This window comes from Haemaphysalis longicornis, unplaced genomic scaffold (assembly GCF_048455015.1).
Source record: "Haemaphysalis longicornis isolate Haplotype H1 unplaced genomic scaffold, Haemaphysalis longicornis Haplotype H1 scaffold_6, whole genome shotgun sequence".
NCBI lineage: Eukaryota > Metazoa > Arthropoda > Arachnida > Ixodida > Ixodidae > Haemaphysalis > Haemaphysalis longicornis.
In genome coordinates this window covers 159,059,892-159,076,724 of record NW_027526407.1, presented here as the reverse complement: position 1 = coordinate 159,076,724, position 16,833 = coordinate 159,059,892, and the positions used below count along the sequence as shown (strand labels likewise).

The window sequence follows — 16,833 nt, the reverse complement described above, 5'->3', positions numbered from 1 at the left end:
AAAGACAGGATACCATTGAAACCTATGTTAAAGGGTGGCATTTCAGGCAGATTAACAGGGACTAATTCTGTTTCAACGGGGTTAGATTCATTCGTAAACACAGACGAAAAGGCGGCATTGAATATATTGGCACTTTCTGAACAACTTGATTCTTGACCAGAATCCTAAGTAAGGGCGATGGAGGGCGTGTTATGTGGGTTTATAATTTGCCAGAAACGCTTCGGTGAATCAGCAAGTATTTTCGGTAGTTCCGTATGGAAAAATGAGTGCTTGGCGTTCCGCACTTCACTTGAATATGTTTTCTCGGCCACCTTGTATTTTTCTCATGCAGAGTCAGTGTTTTTATTATTCGCAGCCCGAAAGAGGCGTTTCTTCTTATTTTCAAGCCTTTTTAATGTTTTAGTAAACCAAGGTTTTTGGCGGGTGCGACGGAAAGTTATTTGAGGGATAAATTGATCAGCTGGCTGGTTTATTTGTTTTTGAAGAATAACCAGTTATCGTTAATGGGTCGCTCCCAAAAACCATCTCGAAACGTCGGAAGAAAGGCTTCAAGTTCACGAGTGATGGCCCCGTAGTTACCCTTGTCATATAGCCTAATAGTTTAACTGCAGGCTTGGCGCATTTGAGGAACGAAGGTAAAATTAGCGTAAATGACCTTATGGTCACTTATTTCATCAAAATATGTTATCGAAGACAGGCTCTCAGGATCAGTTGTTAAGATTAGGTCAAGAATGTTAGCGGTATCTTCAATAACACGTGTAGGTTGTGTTATCAGCTGAGTGAGATTAAAGTTGAGGCAAACATCAAGGAAATTGTTGGCCTCCTCTGCATTGGGTGCAGATGAACTTAGGCTAAGCCAATCAATGTTAGGAAAATTGAAGTCCCCCAGGAGGAGGACGCGAGCATTTGGGTATTTGGCCGTAAGTTCGGCTAAAATACCATTAAGCTGGCGCGCGAAGTCCGGACTACTTTTGGGAGGCCTATAACAAACACCTAATAGTACGGACTGTGGTACGGAACGAAAGAGTAACCACAATATTTCGAGGTCGGAGGCAATGTTTATAAGAGAGCATGAAAGTTGTTCGTTTGTGGCAATCAGGACGCCGCCGCCACGGGTGCCGGGACGATCTTTTCGAAAAAGATTAGAGTGAGGCAAGTCGGTCAACATTTCGCTGTCCGTGACGTCAGAGGTCAACCACGTTTCGGTTAGTATGAGTAGGCTACTACCAGATGAATATACAAGGTCGGACACGTGGTCGCGTTTGGAAAGATAGCTACGTATGTAGGTGAAAATGACCGAAACAGAAAGATTACCTTTGTGACCAAAATCGGGACCATTAGAAGATCTGGGGCGTGAAGGCAATTGCTACGAGCTTTCTTCTACATTTTCAGTTGCCTCGTTAAATACGTATCGTTTAAGCCCATAAAAAGGGTCCTATACCGTAAAAGGAAGGGACCTGATTTTTCTTTAGCGAAAGCCAGAAGATGCTTCCGTGCGTTCCAGACCCGATGCGAAAAATCCTCCCCGATGCTAAAATCGGTGTTCTTAAGCTGGGTACGATTAGCAAGGACAGCTTTCTTGGTTTTGAAGGATGTAAACTGCACAATAATAGGCCGACACCAGTCTTGCGAGTGGCGGCAAAGACGGTGGGCACGCTCGACATCCTTGGATTCGACAGTTATTTTTAGGTGGTCCCTGCAAAACCCAGTAATACGCTCCTCAGACTGCGCATACGTTTCGGATGGCTTGTCATCCGCTATGCCGTAAAACAACAAGTTGTTCCGTCTGGAACGATTCTCCGCATCGTCCAGTCGAGCCTCCAGCATTGAGACCAGGGTAGCTGTCTGGGAGGTGGCGGCGGCCATGGCGTCAAGATCGGTTCGGAGTGTGTCGACACTACTGTAGTGGGATTCGAGACTGTCGATTATCTTGCCTAGTTCGGAAATGGCTTTATCAGTGGTAGATAGCTGGCTTTTTAGGATTTGTACATCGCCAATGAGCTGGGATTGACCGGAAGACAGGCTTTTAAGTTCAGTCATTATTTCCTCTAGGGTGGTCGGACCAAAGTTAGTTTCAATATCTCCACCCAACAGTAACAGCAGAGAGAACACAATGTTCATACAATCAGAAATAATGCAAACACAGCACTGGGGGCTCGGTAGCTGAACAAGGCATCGGTTGCTTGTTTTTTTAGCAAAGATACAGTGTTGATTACTGACCTGCTTTACGAACAAAAGTGGATTAGACTGCGTCGTGGCAGAGCCACCGAGCCCACAGAGCGCGGCCGGCTGGTGGGGGGGATTTATACGCTGTGCGCTTGCTGACGTCGATGACGGCGTAGCTGTTAGAGCACTTTCGAGCTTCCAGTGTCCGGGCTGCAGCGTCGATAGGGCAATGGTGGCCAATTCTGGAAGTTGGCGGCAGTCATCTGCGTTGACGGGCCTTGGCGGGAAAGGGTTGGCACAGCCACCGATCCCACTCTTAATATGACGTATACCACAAGGACGCGGTTTCAATGCCTGGCCGCGGCGGACGCTTTTCGGATGGAGGCGAGAAGTGACGGTGCCCTCACCTCTCATTTCAGCGCACGTTAAAGATCCCCTGGTGGACAAAAATTAAACCGGAGCCCTTCACTAGGGCGCGCATCATCGCCTGTGTAGCGTCGGCGCGTGAAACAATTTGTATATATATATCTATATATATATATATATATATATATATATATATATATATATATATATATATATATAGGGAGCAGTAGAACCTTGAAGATGGTACAAGAGAAGAAAAACTTCGAACAAGGTAAAAGCACGATTGTGGCCTACGTTTCAGCAAAGAGACCTTGCTCTCTGTTCTCTTATATATATATATATATATATATATATATATATATATATATTGTAAGCTATGACTAAGGCAGACATTAGCAGCCGTATGTGGACATTCTCCTCAGTGGCTATGCGCCAGAGGCTATGTGCCACCAGCCTCGCTCGCATCATAGGATGTTCTGGAATCTCTGCGCTCGACCTGAGCTCGCTAGCCTGTCGCTCTCTGTGGGATTAGTTTAATAAACCGGTGCCCCACGACTCCTGGCCTGTGCCTCACATGTGGTGGAGGTAAAGCGGTCTGATCCTTCGTACCTCGACCCTCGACTTACCCCTGGAGCTCCGTTCAGGTCGTCGCCTACCACAATAGGCCATGGCGATGACAGCTGAACCAGCCAGCGCGGCGGGTTCTGCCGTTCCACCGTGCTTCGTAACCAGCCGCGAGCGGGACCCTCCCTTCTTCACTGGGCTTCCCGGCGATGACGTCGAAGATTGGCTGGATGAATACAACCGAATCAGCTCCTTCAATCGGTGGGACGATGCCTTCAAGCTCCATAACGTCTCCCTTTCCCTCAGAAAAGTAGCGAGGACGTGGTTCTACAACCACGAGCGCGACTTCACTGACTGGCAGCGATTTACTTCCGAGCTGCGCCTATTCTTCGGCACGTCGTGTACGCGTACGGAATCCGCCAAAAAGAAATTGGTCGAGCGCATACAAAGACCTGGTGAGTCGTACACATTCTACATTGAGGACGTTCTCGCATTATGCCACCGTGCCAACAAAGACATGACAGAGGACAGTCGAGAGCGCCATGTCCTGAAATAAATTTCTCCCTTCGCACACAACCTCACTAGCGTTAACCAGGTCGTAATGATGTGTCAGTGCCTCGACGACCTGCAGTCCCTCCGTGTTCAGCCAACACAGTGGGACTCCCGCGCTTCCATGGACGAAGCAGACTTGCGCTCCATGATAAGATCAATTATCCGCGAGGAACTGGGAGTGCAGACACCGCTCGGCTTTTCAGAATCACGACGCGAGACATCTCCTCCGGATCTGCGCGAGATGATCAAACAAGAGCTGGCCTACCTTACGCCGGCCTCCCCATCAGCAACAGATATTCATCCCGGCTCAACTCAAGCCGCATTGGCTTCGCTGCCTTATGCTTCCAATGCCCCAATTTCGACACCTCTCTCCGACTCGGTATGTTCGCCTTTGGCACCGGTGTCTACCCCTGTCCCTCGACCACTCATGCTCACCCGGTCTGACCATGTGCATCCTCACCCAGTGCCACCTGCTGGTCCCGTTCAGTTTTTGCCAGGTCCTCCTCAGTTCGCGTATGGCTACCCTGCTTGGCGTCCGTCCCGGCCAACCTGTTTCTACTGTGGCATCCGGGGGCATATCTGTCGTTTCTGTCGAAGACGCCAACAAGATGAAAGGCTCGCGTACTCCCCCGTTCCACAAAGCAGGAGTCAACCGTCTTACGACTACTATTCGCAAAGGTTCCCGTACGCACGACGTTCGCCGTCACCCGCAGACTACCAGGACCAGCACCGCAGCTCCCGCCCACCGAGACGATCTTCCCCAACGCCCTTCTGCCGCCGCTCTACCTCGCAGCTTCGTCCTGCCTCCCAGAACACGGAAAACTAAAGGCGGCAGTTTCCGAGGGCGAAACTGCGTCACTTCGGAATTCTGGAAGTCCTCCTCATCGACCGTCGAACACGTTATCAGATTTAGTTGAAGGAATTAGTGTTGAAGCTCTTGTGGACGCTGGTGCGAGCATTTCGATAATTCACGAAAGTTTATGTTCTCGACTGCGAAAAGTAAAAACTCCATATTCTGGCCCGGCTCTACGAGGTGCGAACTCCGCTACTATTCAACCATCTGGACTGTGTACAGCTCGTGTTTTTATCGGCGGCATTCGACACCACATTCAGTTCGCAGTACTGGCATCATGCGTTCACCAAATGATATTAGGCTAATATTTTCTTAAATCGGCGTCTGCTGTGATTTCTTGTGATGAACCAATGATTCATATGAATGATACAGACTTGGCCAGTGTTTCGGCTACTGCAGACTTGCGATTGGTGGCGTCCTGTGACCTAACTCTTCCCCCTGCTCAAGAAACTCTACTCTCGGTTAATTCGGACAAAATTCTCGACGGTGATGTACTCATTGCTCCGACAGGAAAACTCCTCCTTCATGGCGTAGTCATATCCCCCTGCCTCGTCCGTTTTTCTGCGGGAACTGCTCTTCTGGCCGCAGCGAATACTACAGCCGAAACGGTTTCCTTGCCCCGAGAGACCACCGGTGCTTGTGCTCCGCGCGACGATGCAGTGAATGTCGTCTCATTGGGATCTGTTACGTCGGACGATCATTCGGTGAGCACTAAGCCTTCATCCTTTCCCATTAGTGCAACAATCAGTTCGGATCTCGACCCAGAGCAACAGGAAATGCTATTGGCTCTTCTGGGGAAACACGAAATTTTATTTGATTCTTCTTCTAGATTTATACGGCCGACCTCCGCAGCCACCCACCGAATCGACACAGATGGCTCGTGTATCATTTGACGTCGCCCGTATCGCGTCTCACTGAAGGAGCGTCAAATCATTCAGGAACATGTCGACGACATGCTGAAGAAAAACAGAGTTCGCCATTCAACCAGCTCCTGGTCATCGCCTGTTGTTCTAGTCGAGAAGAAGGACGGATCTGTACGATTTTGTGTGGATTACCGGGCGCTTAACGACATAACTCGGAAAGATGTCTATCCGATGCCTAGAATCGATGATGCTTTGGACACCTTGCAAGGAGCCGAATACTTCTCCAGTCTGCATTTGAGATCGGGATACTGGGAAATTCCCATGCACGAGCAAGACAAAGAAAAAACAGCTTTCAGCACGCCTGACGGTCTTTACGAATTTAACGTAATGCCGTTCGGGTTGTGTAACGCTCCGGCCACATTTGAACGCATGATCGATACGGTTTTACGCGGCTTAAAGTGGAAGACGTGCCTATGTTACCTTGACTACATAGTCGTATTTTCGTCTACTTTTTCCGAAAATCTCCGTCGGCTTAACGAAGTGTTAACTTGCCTTTCAAACGCCGGCCTGACCCTTAACACAAAGAAATGCCACTTTGCAAGCAAGTCATCAAGGTATTAGGTGACCTGGTGAGCAAAGAAGGAATCCGGCCCGACCCTGACAAAATCAATGCCGTACTAAATTTTTCTCGCCCAAACCGTCAAAAAGAACTTCACAGCTTCTTAGGATTGGCCTCCTACTTCCGCCGCTTCATTCGAAACTTCGCTTCAATCGCTTCCCCTCTACATAAACTGCTGTCTTCTGCCACACCATTTCTACGGTCCGACGACTGCGAAGCTGCCTTTCAGAAACTGAAGTGTGCCCTAACCTCTGATCCAGTACTCGGCCATTTTGATGAAACAGCGCCCACTATACTACACACCGACGCCAGCGGACACGGCATTGGGGCTGTTCTGTTACAGCGCAGGACATCTTCTGTTGAGCAGGTAATTGCCTACGCCAGCCGGACATTGACACCTGCCGAGAAAAATTACACAATAACAGAGCAGGAGTGCCTCACTGTAGTTTGGGCAGTTCAAAAGTTTCGTCCATATCTGTACGGGCGCCACTTCACTGTGGTCACGGACCATCACGCCCTTTGTTGGATATCTTCCCTAAAGAACTTGACAAGGTGGCTAGGCCGTTGGGTACTCTGTTTACAAGAGTACAGCTTCACCGTCGTCTGCAAGACTGGCCAAAAGCCCGGGGATGCAGACGCTCTTTCACGCTGCCCGTTATCCGCCGCTCAAGATGGCATTCAAGCGCTTTCTGAATCAACGACAGCCTTACGGATTGCCGCTGTGGACACTTGCACGGAACCACTTCCTGAATTGGCCTCTCAGCAAATGTCCGACACTTACTGCCGCAACCTCATTGACCTGTTAGACGGCTCCGCTCAACCACACAATAGTCGTTCATGCCGCCAGCTCCGCCAATTTCGACTGAGTAATGGAACCCTTTACCGGTACAACTACCACCCAACAGGCGACAGATGGGTGCCCGTCATTCCCCGTGCCCTCCAACGCAAAATTTTAGAGACATTTCACGACGACGCTACCGCGGGCCACCTTGCCTTCCACAAAACTTATGACCGTATCAAGAGCCGCTTCTTTGGCCCGGCCTATCCACCTCTGTTGCCAAACACGTTGCATCGTGCGTATTGTGTCAGCGCCGTAAACGTCCAACGTCGGGACCTGCAGGCACACTGCAACCACTGCCGTGCCCCTCCTCTCCTTTCGAAGTCGTTGGCATCGATCTCTACGGTCCTCTTCCCGTCACTTCGGCTGGACATCGGTGGATCATTACCGCAGTGGACCACTTGACACGATACGCGGAAACAGCTCCTATTCGCACGGGCTGCGCTTTAGAGGTAGCTGAATTCTTTTTGAAGACAATATTTCTGCACCATGGACCGCCTAAAGTGCTTCTTAGTGACCGAGGCCGGGTATTTCTTTCGGCCGTGCTTGCAGAAGTTCTTCGCGCCACCAAAACTGTACATAGAACCACGTCCAGCTACCACCCTCAAACTAATGGTTTGACCGAACGTTTTCATCGCACGCTCTCGGATATAAATTCCTGTTACATTCAGCCCGACCATAAAAACTGGGACGTCATTCTCCCATTCGTCACCTACGCCTATAATACAGCGGTTCAACGAACCACGGGATTTTCGCCATTTTTCCTTGTCCATGGGCGCCGCCCTTCAACTGTTCTCGATAATTCTTTCTTGACTGCGCCTGTGGCCTCTGCATCCAACAGTATCGATGGCTTTATTTCTCGACTGTCTTACAGCCGCCATCTCGCTCGTCTCAGGACGACAGCCTCACAGGAAGACCGCAAGTCAAACTACGACGCTTTGCACCGCGTTGTCTCGTTTAGAGCCGGTGATCAGGTCTTACTTTCCACTCCGCTCCGGACCCCAGGACTGTGCGAGAAGTTCTTTCCCCGCTTCGTAGGCCCTTACACTATCCAGGAACACACTTCACCGGTAAATTACCGCGTTACGCCCACCTCTACTGTCACCTACCGCCGTTGTCGCGGCACTGAAGTTGTACGCGTTTCCCGGCTGAAGCCTTTCCACTCCCGTAATCCGCCTTAAGCGCCCGAGTCGGCCGCTTCAGCCCCGAGGGAAATGTTGTAAGCTATGACTAAGGCAGACATTAGCAGCCGTATGTGGACATTCTCCTCAGTGGCTATGCACCAGATGCTATGTGCCACCAGCCTCGCTCGCCGCAAACATCGTCATCCACGCTATCATCATCGGGATGTTCTGGAATCTCTGCGCTCGACCTGAGCTCTGCGGGATTAGTTTAATAAACCGGTGCCCGACGACTCCTGGCCTGTGCCTCACAATATATACATATACAGTGGGCACTTTTATGTATATTGTTACCAGGCAGGTTCGAATAAGCTATCTATTTACTGATAATTACAGCTGAAGGCCAAGAGACCAAAACTAAGGATTCCTTGGAGCTCGTGCAGGTCCGTTTCTTGGCGATTTCTTCTTCGTCTGTCGGCTTGCTGTACGCGCTCACTGATGAGGCACATACCCATAGGTGAAGTGTACGATGGATTGACCACCATGTGATCCAGTCCAATGCTATGTGAAATGTTCCAGGTGTTACTTAGCAAGATATATATATATATATATATATATATATATATATATATATATATATATATATATATATATATATATATATATATATATATATATATATATATATATATATATATATATATAGATATATATATATATATATATATATATATATATATATATTTTGTCACGAAGACAAAGACGAATAGGCCTCATCTAACGGATTTATTTGGGGCGCACTTGGGCCCGTAGACAAGAGAACAAAAAAAGTGACCTTGCTCGCTGCTCAGCGTCTCACACCACCCCCGCGCCCAGCGTCTTCGTCAACCTCCGTCCCACACGTGGCGGTCCAGTCCACTTGGTGATCATGCGAGGGGTGGCCGGGTGTATAATTGATGGTTCGCGCGTCGCGGCAAAACCGGTGTGCGCCTGTGAGACGCGCTTAGCTCTGAGGCGTTTGGCGAGCATGCGGCATTATTCCCCTCTTAAGGAAAGCATCGACCCGATGCTCAACTAATAGGCACGCAATAAATGGAAACTGAAGAAGGGGGAAAAAAATGTCCCGACAGTTACTTGAGGTCGATAGGTGGTTATGACACGGCACAAACCACAGTTTCAGGCGCACACGATGCTAGTTGCCATTACGGCGTAGATTGCAAGGTACGATACACCACGCGCACACACGCACAAGCACATCACACCGCAGGTTGTTACGTTGTTACCGGCGAAAGTACGGCTTTAGGCGGACTACGTGCACTGTTTCAGTACGCGGTTGACGGCGTTGTCCCACTGTTCCATCCGGGAGAACTTCGTAGGTGACATCGGAGAGGCGTTGCACTATCTTGTAAGGTCCGAAGTACCTGTGCAATAGTTTTTCTGACAATCCCGGCCGGCGTATCGGTGTCGACACCCACACTCTGTCGCCTGGGTGGTAGTACACTTCTCTATGGCGAATATTACAGCGCGCGGCGTCCGATAGCTGTTGTCGTTGGATGTGAAGCCGGGAAAGTTAGCGGGTTTCTTCGGCGCGCACGGCGAACTGCTCCGCGTCTGGCGTTGCCAGATGCTGTTCTTCGAAAGGTAGCATTGCGTCAAGCATAATCTGCACTTCCCGTCCATACACCAAACGAAATGGTGTGAAGCATGTGGTTTCCTGCGTCGCCGTGTTATATGCAAACGTCACGTAGGGCAGTATTTCGTCGCACGTTTTAATTGCGGAGCATTTCTTACGCTCGCCTGGTCCTGCGTCGTTGATGGCGGCGCCATCCACACGCTCACTGCGCATGCGCAACTCTCCTCCTTACACCCACAGCTCCGCGATACTACACTATAAAAAAAGAAATAGTTAGCGGCGCCCGGTTTCGATCTCACGACTCTCTGGCCGCAACGGGAGCTACGCGGTGCTCTTCCCACTACTTTACAAATCCGGGACAGGAGCAAGTGCTACGAACGCGTCTTATGTCCTTGACTCATTCAAACTACGTCAATAAACTACTGATACAACGGATGCACGCAAAGCTGAACGTCAACGGAAACGACGAACTGAAAACTTTAGAGGGGGATGTTGAATTTCCCGTGGGAAAGCTGTGGCGGGAAGCGCCACGCGCCTTGCAGCTCAACCTGCCCCGTCCACAGCGCCTCTGATGCTGATTGTGGCAGGATGCCCCTAGGGATTGGCCAACCAAAGAATCCATCACGAGATAGGCTCGCGTTCAACCACCGTCGTCATCTTCCCGTAGGGGGACCGCCGAAGAAGAAGAAGAACGAGAAGACAAAGCTCCAGGGACGTCGGAACCTGGAGGTACCGCTTTACAGTTTGGGGATATCCCTAACAGTGCCGGCTATTCTATCGTACGGGGCCTCCGAAACGGGGTTCTGCCGCCGGGATGTATGCTCTGCCCTCCTGCGCTACACTGAAAATTCAAAACGATTCTCTTTATAATTGCGATTGGTCACCCTCGCTTTGATTTTTCAGGATTTTTTTGTTCCTTTTTTTTCTCAAAACTTCTTGCAACCTGTCTAAATTATCTTTCCTAAACGTCTCATGATTAGATAAGAATTCCATTCGTTTTAACCATCCTCTGTTGATTGGCCGATCCCCTGATTGGGTATGTGCCATACCTAAAGGCTCAACAACAACAACAACAACAAAGCTGCGAAGAGGAGGGCGTGTACATTGCTCTCAGCCGGTGCACCAATGTCAACAACTTTTACCTCACCAAAGCTGACGGAGACTACCGATTCTACCACAGAGAAAACATCGACAAGAACATGATGGAGGAGTTTCGGCGCCTCGAGAACCACCGCCTACTCACCGTAACACAACAGCACTTGCGTGCCTTTGCATCCGGTGTTAACCCGGACGCAGAATTCCCTCTGGCGCTAGTAAGAACCAGATCACTCAACATAACGGCAACACAATGGAACCACACGGAACCGCCACGATGCTTCGCATCCTCATCAGGGTTCCCCACGAGAAGATGGTGTAAATTTTTTTGTTGTACATCTACGTACATCGATAACATGTCGGCCAATGTTTTGTTGAGACTTTCGGTAAACCCGTTGGTTTGCGGATGGTAGGCTGTTGTTTTCCTGTGCGTGGTACGGCTGAGTTATAGCGTTTCTTGCATCGGATGGGCAGTGAATCGCGTTCCCCTATCTGTAACGATGCGCGACGAAGCTCCGTGTCGTAACACGATGTTTTCGATGAAGAATTTGGCCACTTCAGCTGCTGTTCCTCGCGATAGAGGTTTTGTCTCGGCGTAGCGAGTCAAGTAGTCCGTTGCGACTACGATGCATTTGTTTCCAGAAGCCGATAATGGGAAGGGTCCTAGCAGGCCCATGCCTATCTGCTCGAAAAACTTGGCGGGTGGTTCTATAGGCTGAAGTAAGCCCGCTGGCCCTAATGGCGGCGTTTTCCGGCGCTGACATTGACGACACGTTTGGACGTAGCGTTTGACGCTTGCAGTGAGTCTAGGCCAGTAGCATTTCTGACGCACTATGGCCAAAGTCCACGTAAAACCCAGGTGTCCCGCTGTCGGCTCGTCGTGACACGCAAAGAGGATGTCGTCGCGGAGGTCTTGTGGTATGACAAGGACATATCCCTGTCGCTGGACTCGCCGTTTTTCTTGTATAGGACTCCGTTTTGTAAAACGAAAGAAGAGGTACCGTGGTATGGTAGCGCTTCTACCATCCAGGTGGTCGATGAGCGGTAGGAGATCCGAGTCAGCACGTTGTTTGCCCGAAAGTTCGGACGTGGTTATTGCACAAAGACAAGTTGTTTCATCGTCGGCGTTTTCGCATGGTGATTCGACTGGGGCACGAGATAGACTGTCGGCGTCATTGTGCCTGCGGCCTGATTTATAAGCTATGGTAACGTTGAACTCTTGCAGTCGCAAGCTCCAACGTGCGAGGCGCCCGGAAGGGTCTTTCAGGTTGGCCAACCAACACAGGGAATGGTGGTCGGTTATTACTTTAAAAGGGCGGCCGTAAAGGTACGGGCGGAATTCGTTATTGCCCAGATCACAGCAAGGCATTCCCTTTCAGTGGTACAGTAATTCGATTCCGCTCGCGAAAGCGCACGACTTGCGTATGCAATGATCTTCTCGGCTCCTTCTTTCCACTGAACTAGCACCGCGCCCAGTCCCATGCTGCTGGCGTCCGTGTGGAGCTCGGTTTCAGCCTCCTCGTTGAAATGAGCGAGCACGGGAGGCGACTGTAGGCGATGACGCAGTTCTCTGAAGGCTTCTTGTTGTTCCTCGGTCCACAAAAATGGGACGTCCTCCCTGGTTAGGCGCGTGAGGGGTTCAGCGATCCTTGAAAAGTTGCTGATGAAGCGGCGGTAATAGGCGCAAATACCCAGAAAGCGTCGCACGCCTTTCTTATCTCGTGGGGCAGGACAGGAAGCCACGGCAGCTGTTTTTTCTGGGTCCGGTCGCACTCCGTCTGCGCTCACCACATGCCCTAGGAACTTCAATTCCGTGAGCCCGAAGTGGCATTTTTCCGGCTTCAATGCGAGGCTAGCCGACTGAACCGCTTCCAATACCTTTTTCAGTCGCTGTAGGTGTTGTTCAAAAGTTTCGGAAAAAACGACGACGTCGTCTAAGTAGACGAGACACGTCTGCCATTTCAGACCGGTGAGGACGGTATCCATCATCCTCTGGAAAGTGGCTGGAGCCGAGCCTACACCGAAAGGGAGTACTTTGAATTCATACAGTCCATCGGGGGTGACAAAGGCTGTCTTCTCCCGATCCCTTTCGTCTACTTCGATCTGCCAGTAGCCACTCCTGAGGTCGATGGAAGAAAAATACTTGGCTCCCCGAAATCTGTCCAACGAGTGGTCTATGCGCGGCAGTGGATACGTGTCCTTTTTCGTCACGCTGTTCAATTTTCTGTAATCGACGGAGAAGTGTAGCGTTCCGTCCTTCTTTCTAACGAGAACCACTGGGGACGACCATTGGCTGCTTGACGACTGGATGATGTCATCTTCAAGCATTTCCTTTAGATTGCTCCCGCTCCTTTGAGGAGACGCGGTAAGGCTGTTGTCGTATAGGACTTGCATCTTCTGTTATGATGCGATGTTTCGTAATAGGTGTTCGACGTAGTTTGTTGGATGAGGTGAAGCAATCTTGAAACTTGGACAGCAGTTCCCCGAGTCTTGTTTTTTGTTCTTCAGAAAGCTCCAGATTGATGTCGACGTTTTCGAGCGTGGGCTTCGTATTCCAATCACCGCGATCTTCTTCGAATGCGAAGCATTCCACAACCTCAGTAATTTCGTCGACGTAAGCAACAGCGGTTCCGCTAAAGAGGCGTCTGTTTTCGTAGCCGCCATTGGTGACGAGTAATTCTGCCCGACCATCACGAAGCTGCACAATGCCCCTCGCGACACGTATGTGTGCTGTGAGCAAAAGCGAATGGTTGCCTTCCGCAATGACTTCACCATTCAACCTGAACGAGCACGCTCGTTCGTGGTGGCACGTTTACCCCTTCTTTGATGACCCGAAGTTTCCGTCTGCAACCATATTTGTCACTTTTCTCAGCTGCCTGCTCAGCAGCAAACGCGATTCGGCGTTCTCGAAGGTTTATCACCGCAGCATGTTCGCGAAGAAAGTCCATGCCGAGTATCAGGTCGCGAGAGCATTCGGGCATTATGAGTAAGTTGGCGACGAACGTCGATTCACGAATACTCACGCGGGCGGTGCACACGCCGAGTGGGGTGACTATGTGCCCTCCAGCGGTTCGAATTTTCGGTCCCCGCCATGGCGTCGTAACTTTTTTCAGTCCTCTAGTAAGCCTACCACTCATGATGGAATAGTCCGCTCCGGTATCCACCAACGCATTAACTGTATGACCGTCTATTATCTAAAGACAACCGACCATTATCATCAGGTTTTGCCGTCGCCGTTACTGCGTGCTGCGTTGGAGCCATCGGTGGAAGCTGTTCAGCAACTCTTCCTTCAGCGACCTCGCCTCCAAAGGCCGCTGCCCCTAGTTTTCCTGGACAGGGCTTGGGGACTGTCCCCGTGGGGCACTTGTATAACTCGAACGCCTTGGAGAGAGCCGGCGTGGAGACGGCGACCTTGATTGTTGGCGTTGCGGTGAGAGTATGGGGCGCTGTTGTGCAATGTACTCTGCAATGGCCTGGGGTCTTTGGCCGGGACGCGGACGAGGAGAGTCGATGGCAAAGCCCCGCAGTCCGAGTCGTCGGTAACGACACTTCCTGTACAAATGTCCGGCTTCGCCACAATGATAGCAGAGAGGCTGCAAATCCGGAGTGCGCCACACATCCGTCTTCCTTCGCCGGGCCCCAACGTACGCAGCCGACTGCGCCGACTGCAAAGGCATGCGGAGTCCGGGTACAGAGTACACAGAAGGAGCTGCTGCGGAGTGCGCCGACTGCACGGGGATGATGGGTCCGGGGTACACAAGAGGAGCTGCTGCGGTAGCAGGACGCCGGAGAGCGTCTGCATAGCTCATGTGCAGAGGGTCGGGAACCATCACTGGCGGATCAGCATGGACAGGAGGCGCTCGCAGGGCGTGTTGCACCTCGTCACGAACGACGCTAGCAATAGAACCAATCGAGGGTTGGCGGATGTCGCGGAGTTTTTGTAGTTCCTCGCTGACTATTGAGCGAATCAGCTCTCGAAGTGCGTCAGGGTTCTCGAGCACGTTGCCAAAGCCACCGGAGTGCGACGCGAAATTAGCTTGGCGCTCATACAGGCTTGCACGCTTCCGTAGCGTTCTTTCTATCATAGTAGCTTCGGTAATAAATTCCCGCACAGTCTTGGGCGGGCTTCGAACAAGGCCTCCGAACAGCTGTTCCTTAACCCTGCGCATGAGGTGTCGTACCTTTTTTTAAATGCAGAGCATTTCTTTACCTCACGATGTTATGCGTCCGTAACTCGGCGTCCGCACCACGGCAGCTGCGCCCTCTCCCCCACTCCTTTCGCCCTCAACACGCTTGCAACAACAGGTTCAGCGCGCTCCGGCGTTGCAAGCGCCGTAGCAACAGCAGGTGCGGGCTCGTCGTGGCGTGACGGTGGCGTGATATCGCGCTCTCTCTCCGCCTACTCTCCCGCTACTGCGTTCGTTGGGAATATAAACCCGGGTGTCGGCGCGTCAGCCGCACACCAGTTCTGCTTCGCTCTCTTCTCGTCGCGGTTGTCGCAGTTGCTAAGCGATGGAAGCAAGACCTTCAAGTAGTACCGCGAAGCAATACAACTTCAGCGTCGCGGCACAAGTTCAAGACATCGTGCCATCACCATTACAACACCCATCGCCACCGCCAAGCGCGTAACGCCACTAATGCTCTGCATTTACTTGTGGCCCTCCCGCGGGGGCATGTCGGTGTCTTTTCTTCGGCCATGGCGGGATCAGCTCTTCTGAAGAGGCGTTCCAGTCTTCCGCGTACATGCTCACGCTTTTGTTTCTGGAGCTGAATCCGGGATTGCAGCTCGCGCTCGGCGTTCTCTCGGCGGTCGCTATTTCCATGTGCTTGCAGAAACTCGCTTCGAAATTCCGTCCACGTCTTTAACCTCCGTTCATTGTTCTCAAACCACGTGCGGGCACCATTTTCTAGTCTGAAGTACACGTGTCTTGACTTCGCCGCGTCGTCCCTCTGATTAAAGGCAGCCACTCGTTCGAACTGGTCTAGCCAGTCTTCCGCGTCTTCGAATAGTTCGCCATGGAACGATTTCGGGTTCCGAGGGTTCTGGAAACTGATGACGGGGTTGGCCATAGCTTGCTGCTGGGTTTGTGGTGCACCGGTCCTGGCTCTGGTTTCTTGGAGAAGTCCAAACTCTGGCGACGCTCCTTGAAGCCGCCGGCTCGCCCGGTGAACGGGAGTTTCCACAAGAGGAGGCTTCGAAGGGCTCGCGTTGCGTCTCTTCGATGACGTTCGAAGCATGGGATAGGAGTACCCCGCACCGTCACCAGTTTGTCACGTAGACAAAGACGAATAGGCGTATTCAAACTCATTTATTTGGGGCGCACTTGGGTCCGTAGGCAAGAGAACAAAAAAAGTGACCTTGCTCGCTGCTCAGCGTCTCACACCACCCCCGCGCCCAGCGTCTTCGTCAACCTCCGTCCCGCACGTGGCGGTCCAGTCCACTTGGTGATCATGCGAGGGGTGGCCGGGTGTATAATTGATGGTTCGCGCGTCGCGGCAACACCGGTGTGCGCCTATAGGACGCGCTTAGCTCTGAGGCGTTTGGCGAGCATGCGGCAATATATATATAAGCTTACAGTGGGTACGTTGTAAGCTTACTGCATTATTGCTTCCCTGTGAACCGCGGGCCGTGTTACTGGTCGTGTGTAAACTCTGTGTTCGTACTCTGCACTGTACCACTCCTGCTCTGGCTGCCAAAGGGCGGCTGGCAGTATAAAAAACAGGTACTAATAAGAAAAAAAAACTAAGAAGTATTCAGAGAACAAGCCTCCTTAAAGTTACCAAACCATTTAAAACAGTATCCAATCCGGCCTTAAATATCATGGCTAATGTCCCACCAATTCATCTGACGATCGAAAAAGAAATCTAAACATTTAACATACTTTTCGCCGGAAAAATGTTCATCTGGAAAAACCGCGCTTTTACGGGAGACCAAATAAGTAACAAAGTAGATACATGGCAGCTGCATCCAGCAGATAAGATATCTTTTACCTATCTTACCCAACCAATTTCGCAGACAGATTTTGTAGTATTTACAGACGGCTCGCAAGATAAAACCGACATAGGAGCAGCTTTTATAATTCTAGACAAATCCGGCAAAATAGTAGAAACCAAACAAAACAAACTTCCGGAGTACAGCAATAACTTTGAGGCAGAAGGAATC

The 16,833-nt window shown here is 50.9% G+C and overlaps 1 protein-coding gene and 1 pseudogene across 3 annotated transcripts in view; one reads left to right on the top strand and one right to left on the bottom strand.

The window, feature by feature from the left end:
* LOC144141229 (uncharacterized) overlaps positions 1 to 16,833 on the top strand; it is a 321,032-nt gene that overhangs the window by 136,220 nt on the left and 167,979 nt on the right. The gene's annotated exons all lie outside the window — the stretch shown is intronic.
* LOC144143339 (uncharacterized) lies at positions 1,367 to 2,580 on the bottom strand (annotated as a pseudogene).